This window comes from Ursus americanus, chromosome 24 (genome assembly GCF_024610735.1).
Source record: "Ursus americanus isolate L20-20 chromosome 24, mUrsAme1.1.p, whole genome shotgun sequence".
Taxonomy (NCBI): domain Eukaryota; kingdom Metazoa; phylum Chordata; class Mammalia; order Carnivora; family Ursidae; genus Ursus; species Ursus americanus.
In genome coordinates, this window is record NC_142150.1 from 46,132,357 (window position 1) to 46,138,356 (window position 6,000).

Here is a 6,000-nt window from a genome sequence, read left to right on the forward strand (position 1 = left end):
TTTACCCATATTTGCTGGGAACCTAGTATGTGTCCAGGGTCCATCCAGGGGTTGAGGACACAGCCCTGCACAGAGCACTAAACCGATGAATCCGTTGCCTCCGTGGTTCATGTCCCCCAAGTGAGAGGTAAACCAGCGAGATACATCAGATGCTCTTGGGGAAGCATGGAGGGAAAGGTAACAGGAGGTGGGAGGGGACAGCATGTGCAAAGGCCTGGTGGTGGCATGTGTAAGCCCTTGGTCCTCAGAGGCCCCTCGTCACCTGAGTGAAGGAAACTTAGTCCTCTGTCGTCCCATCTTCAGGGTAGGGCTCCCTGAGGGCAGGAACAGTGGGCAGGGATGGGGTTGAGAAGGCTTCTGAAGGGAGGAGGTCCTGCTCCCTGGAAGCAGGGTTCTGGGAAGGGAGCTGCCCACAGACCATCTCTAGGTAACCCTGGGGAGCAGGGGAGCCTGGTGGGAAAGGAAAGAGGAGCGGAGGGCCCGGGGGGGCAGGTGGTGATTGAGACGTCACCCCCCAACTCTGTCTTTATTGACAACCACAGCTGATTCTGAACTGCTTCGTAGAGCGGGCACGGTGGTCACCTGGCGACCGGGTTTGACTTTAGTCCGCACTGGGCTCCAAAGGCCAGCACGGTACGCCTGCTGCGGAGACAGCGGACGCGCCCTCTGCACAGGCACGAAGCGACACGGTGACACAGGTAGAAGCTTGCTGGCTTGAAAACCTGCCTCCTCAACTGAAACCTATGAGAGACTGTAGGAAACAAAGAACATTCTGGAAGGGGACAGGCCTTCTCCTGGCCTGTGTAAGGATCTGATCATCAGACTCACATGTGTGTGTGTGTGTGCGTGTGTGTGTGAGGCTGGGTGCGTGTGTCAGTCTCGGACACTAGCTGGGGTGTCCTATGATTCCGTGCAAATCCGACCTTCTCCACCCCGAAGACCCTCCTCTCCTGATGCCAATGGCAAATCCAGGTTGTCACCTGTGCCTCTGAGCCTGGGCTGTGCACTGGAGGTTCCCACGGCCCCTCCTTGGGTGCTGTTGCTACATCCCCAGTTCGCTATAAGAGCACGTGATTGGAGCAGCCAGGTGGAAGAGGCACACAGGGTGAGGTGTGGGGGAGGCCGTGGAGCCTCGGTGCTCTCTGAGGGCGCCACTGTCCCCGAGTCTCCATGCATTCGCCAGCCCGGGAGCTCTCTGAGCCCCTTCCCTGGGGGTTTCATGGAGGCTTCATTACGCAGGCCTGACTCATGAGATCATTGGCCTTTGGTGATTGATTCCACCTCCAGCCCCTCTTGCCTCCCTGGCGGTCAGCGGGCAGGACTGAAAATTCCAACCTCCCCTCCCCCGGCACGCAGCCCACATCCTTAGGGCCTTCCCAAAAGCCCGCTCGTGAACATACACCCAGCCGTGGTGGGGAGGGGCTGGGGCAGTTCACCTTCGTGGCTCTTCGGGAACTGAGGACAAGAGACCAACATGGTAACAAAAGATGCTCCCATCATCCTTAGGAATCCCAAGGGTTTTGGAGCTGAGCTGTGAGCCAGGAGCCGTGGACAAGGACCAAATATCTGTGAGAAATATACTGGGTTCATCTGAACGACCCAATATCTGTTTGCTGTAAATCATAGTCTCGCAGCCTGGTCTTGTACCAAGAGAGACACCAACTGTCAGGCATGCCCCTCCGTACAGTGGGCCCCCTGGCTTCCTCGATCTAGGGGACTCAGGCAGTGAACCGTCCAGCAGGGCCCTGCATTCCTGTGACGCCGAGTTTCACTGGAAACAGCGCTGCCTCAGGTCCTCCTGTGTGGTTGGGGTGGTTCCCTCCGTTTGAAGGCTCCGAGAGGGCGAGGTAGCCCTGCTTGCTGATGGTCAGATTGGCTGGGCTGATGCTGGCTTAGGCGGGACAGCCCGGGCTAGGGCCGCATGGTGGGGCATCTGCTGGCCCCTCCCCTGCCCCTCACTGGATCCTGGTCCTGGCTTTAGGGCTCCAAGCAGGCCACACTCCCCAGAGCCCAGCTCACCTGACCAGGAGAATGGGTCCCACCGCAGGACGCCCCTGCCTTCGTGGCCGGCTCTGAGACTGCCCCGTGAGCCCACAGTTCCCTCCCCAGGAGCTCCTGCACCTGCTCGGTATCTGCGTCTGGCTTCCCTGGCTTCCCCTTGGCACTCCTTCCCGCAGGTGCCTCTCAGCCAGACCGGCACATAATAACAAAGCTTAGTAACCTTCGTCCACCAGGCGTAAAATGCCGTGTCTTCCGTGTTTGCATTTCTGCTTTCTGGTGACAAGTGTCTGTCCTCCTCCCTACATTCCTCATTCATCGCTCATTTGCATTTCCGATTCTGCACTTGTCTGTTTCTGTCTTTTGCTCATCTTTTCCCTGTGAGGGTGTGCTATGTTCTGGGCTGAATTGTGTCCCATCCAAGGTCCTATGTTGGAGTCCTGACCCCCAGCCCCCAAGATGTGGCTGCATCTGGAGATGGGGACTTTATAGAGGTGTTGGAGGGAACACGGGGTCACCGGGGTGGCCCTAATCCAATGCAACCCGGCTCCTTATAGGTAAAGAGGATCAGGACACAGATACGCGTGGAGGGACAACCCCGTGAACACACAGGAAGAGCACGGCCATCTGCACGCAAGGAGAGAGGCCTCAGGAGGACCATCACCCCCCAAAGCATCCCTGGACCCTCACCACCCCTTCTCTCATCCCTCCCTGCGCCCCTCCCCATTCCCAGTCAAGCAACCAATGACCTGGGTAGCTTGCATTTTCTGGAGTTTTCTATAAATGGAAGCATATAGCTTGTCCTCTTTTCTGTCTGGTTTCTTTCTCCCAGCGTGACTATTTTGGGATTCATCCGTGCTGTTGCGTGCCTCAACCCTGCATTCCTCCAGTCGCTATGCTATGGATGGGCCACAACTTGTTTACGCACTCGTGTGCTGATGGACGTTTGGGCTGTTTCCAGTTTTTGACTATTAAAAATAAAGCTGCTATTTACATTCATGTGAAAGTCTTTGTGAGGACAGACGTTTCCTTTTCTCGTGGGGAAATGCCTGGACGTAATGACCACATCACATGGCAGGTGTATGTTTAACTTTTTGAGAAAACAGATACTGCCACACTGTGTCGTTTAACATTTCCACCAGCCATGGGAGGTCCCTCCGCATTGTGCCCGGCATTTGTTATGTTAGGGCTTTTCAATCTTAGCCGTTCTTATGGAGTGGTATCCTATGATTTTATCTTGCTGTTCCCCAAAGACAGCTGTGCATCCAGTCACGAGCTTTTTTTTTTGCCATTCATCCATCCTGTTTAGTGAGGTGCCCATTCTAATCTCTGGCCTGTTTTTTAAAAGTTGGGTTGTTTGCTTTCTTATTATTGAGCTGTGAGAGTTCTTTCTGTTTTCTGGATCGGCCCTTTATGAAATATGTGTTTTGCTAAGGTTTTCTCCCAGCTGGTGTCTTATGTTTGCATTCTCTTTACAGTGAAATACAATGAAATTTGAAGAGCAAATTTTAAATGTTTTTGATGAATTTCTATTTGCCGATCTTGGTGAGGGGGGGATTGTGCTTTTGGTATTAAGTCTGGGAAATCTTTGCTGATCCATATTCGTAAAGATTTCCCCATGTTTTTATAGTTATTTAGGTCTATAATCCATTTTGAGTTAATTTTTGTATTCAAGTAACAGTCCTCCTTCCTTTTTTTCCTTTCTTTCTCTCTTTCTCCCTTCCTCCCTCCCTCCCTCCCTCCCTCCCTCCCTCCCTTCCTTCCTCCCTCCCTTCCTCCCTTCCTTCCTTCCTTCCTTCCTCCCTTCCTTCCTCCCTCCCTTCCTCCCTCCCTTCCTCCCTCCCTTCCTTTCTCCCTTCCTTCCTTCCTCCCTCCCTTCCTCCCTCCCTTCCTTCCTCCCTTCCTTCCTCCCTCCCTCCCTTCCTTCCTCCCTTCCTTCCTCCCTTCCTTCCTCCCTCCCTTCCTTCCTCCCTCCCTTCCTTCCTCCCTTCCTTCCTTCCCTCCTTTCTCTCTCTCTCTCTCTTTCTCTCTGCAGGTGGATATCCACCTGTTCTAGCATGATTTATTGGGAGAGCTATCATTTCTGCATATGTGTGGGTCTATTTTATTCTCTTAATCTATTTGAATATCTTTACACCAATACCACCCTGTTTTGGTTACTCTAGACTGATCCTAATTCTCAGAATGTTAGCCTGACTTTATTCTTCTTTTTCAGGGTTGTTTTGGCTACTTTGGGTCCTTTGCATTTCCATATGAATTGTAGAACAGGCTTGTAAATTTCTACATAAAAAAACCTGCTGGGATTTTGGTTGGGGCTGCATTAAATCCCTGGGTTAAATTTAGGGAGACCTGGCATCTTAACAGTGTTGAATAAGCCTTCCAATCCATGAATGAGTTCCTGCCTCTGTTCATCTAGGTCTTTAACTTCTCAGCAATGTTTCATATTTTCAACACGTAACTCTTCCACGCCCTTTTTCGCATTTATCCCTATTTTTTTGATACTATCAGGAAGTGTCGATACCTGGTCATTCACTGCTGTTTTACAGAAGTACAACTGACTTTGTATGGCGACCTCGTGTCCCGAAACCTCGGTGAACTCACTTAGTTCTTGCAGCTTTTCCTGTAGAACCCATTGGATTCGATGATCCGGTTGTCTGCGGATAAAAGTTTTCCCTTTTCCTCTACAGTCTGCGTGACGTTTTCTTGCCTAATTGCACCAGCGAGAACCTCCAGAACAATGTGAAAGGAAGTGGTGAGCAGACGTCCTTGTCTTGTTCTGTCTTTAGTGAGAAAACTTTGTCCTTCTCCGTGAGATGGCAGTTATTAGGTTGAGGGAGTTCCTTCTGTTCCTGGTTTGCTGAGAACTTTTCTTTTCTTTTTTTAAATCAGGAATGGGGGTTGAATTTTGTCAAATGTTTCCTCTGCAACTATTGAGATGGCTTTTTTTTTTTTTTTGGTTAAAATGGTGAATTACTCTGATTGATTTTTGAATGTTACACAAACCTTACATTCCTGGGAGAAACCACACTTGATATGTAACCCATTTTATATGTTGTTGAATTCCACCTGCTAAAATTTTATTTTTGCATCCACGTTTGTGAGGGATAGTGGTCTGCAGTTTTCTGGTATTGTCTTTGGTTTTGGTATCAGGAGAATGCTGGCCTCATAGAATGAGTTGGAAAGTGTTCCCTCCTCTTCAATTTTTTTTTTTAAAGAACTTGTATGTAATTGCTATTATTACTTCCTTAAATGTTTGGCAGAATCCAATAGTGAAGCCGTCTGGGCCTGGAGCTTTCTTTGTGGGAAAGGTTTGAACTGTGTTTTCAATTCTTTAATCAATACAAGGTTCCTTGGTTTGTCTACTTCTTCTTGAGTCAGATTTGATTTCAAGAAATGTGTCCATTTCATCTAACGGTCAGATTGATGGGCATGAAGTCGCTCATAATATTTCCTTATTATTCGTTTATCTTTTAACATCTGTTCAATCTGTAGTGATGTCACCTTCCTCATTCCTGATTTTCGTAATTCCTGTTTTCTCTCTCTTTCCTGACTAAATTGATTAGAGTTTTGTCAATCTTTATCGATGTTCTCAAAAAACCAAGTTTTGATTTGATTTTTAAAATTTTTTTCTGTTTTCTATTTCAGACTTTCACTTGATCTCTGTTATTTCCTTCCTTGTGCTTACTTTGAGTTTAATTTGCATTTATTTTTCAATTTTCCTTGAGGCGGAAGCTGAGGTCATTGACTTGAGACCTTTCTTATTTTCTACGATAGTCACGGGGTGGTATAAATGTCGCCCTCAGGACTGCTTTAATGGCATTCCATGAGTTCCCTTATGCTGCATTTTCATTTTCATTCAGTTGACAACACTTCCTAATTAACTTTTTTATTTTTCTTTGACTCATGAATTATTTAGTAGTGTGTTATTTAGATTCCAAACATTTGAGAATTTTCCAAGGATCTTTCTGTTATTAATTTCTAGCTTAATTCCACTATGGTCAA

At 48.5% G+C, this 6,000-nt stretch overlaps 1 long non-coding RNA gene across 2 annotated transcripts in view; it reads left to right on the forward strand.

The window, feature by feature from the left end:
• LOC148107904 (uncharacterized) overlaps positions 1-3,245 on the forward strand; it is a 29,812-nt gene extending 26,567 nt beyond the window's left edge. Inside the window, exon 3 of one of the 2 annotated variants that reach the window (XR_015721483.1) lies at positions 2,556-3,245. This is a non-coding gene — a long non-coding RNA (uncharacterized LOC148107904). The remainder of the gene's footprint in view (positions 1-2,555) is intronic. The other variant, XR_015721484.1, reaches the window with a different exon arrangement.
• Positions 3,246-6,000: the final 2,755 nt, after the last annotated feature.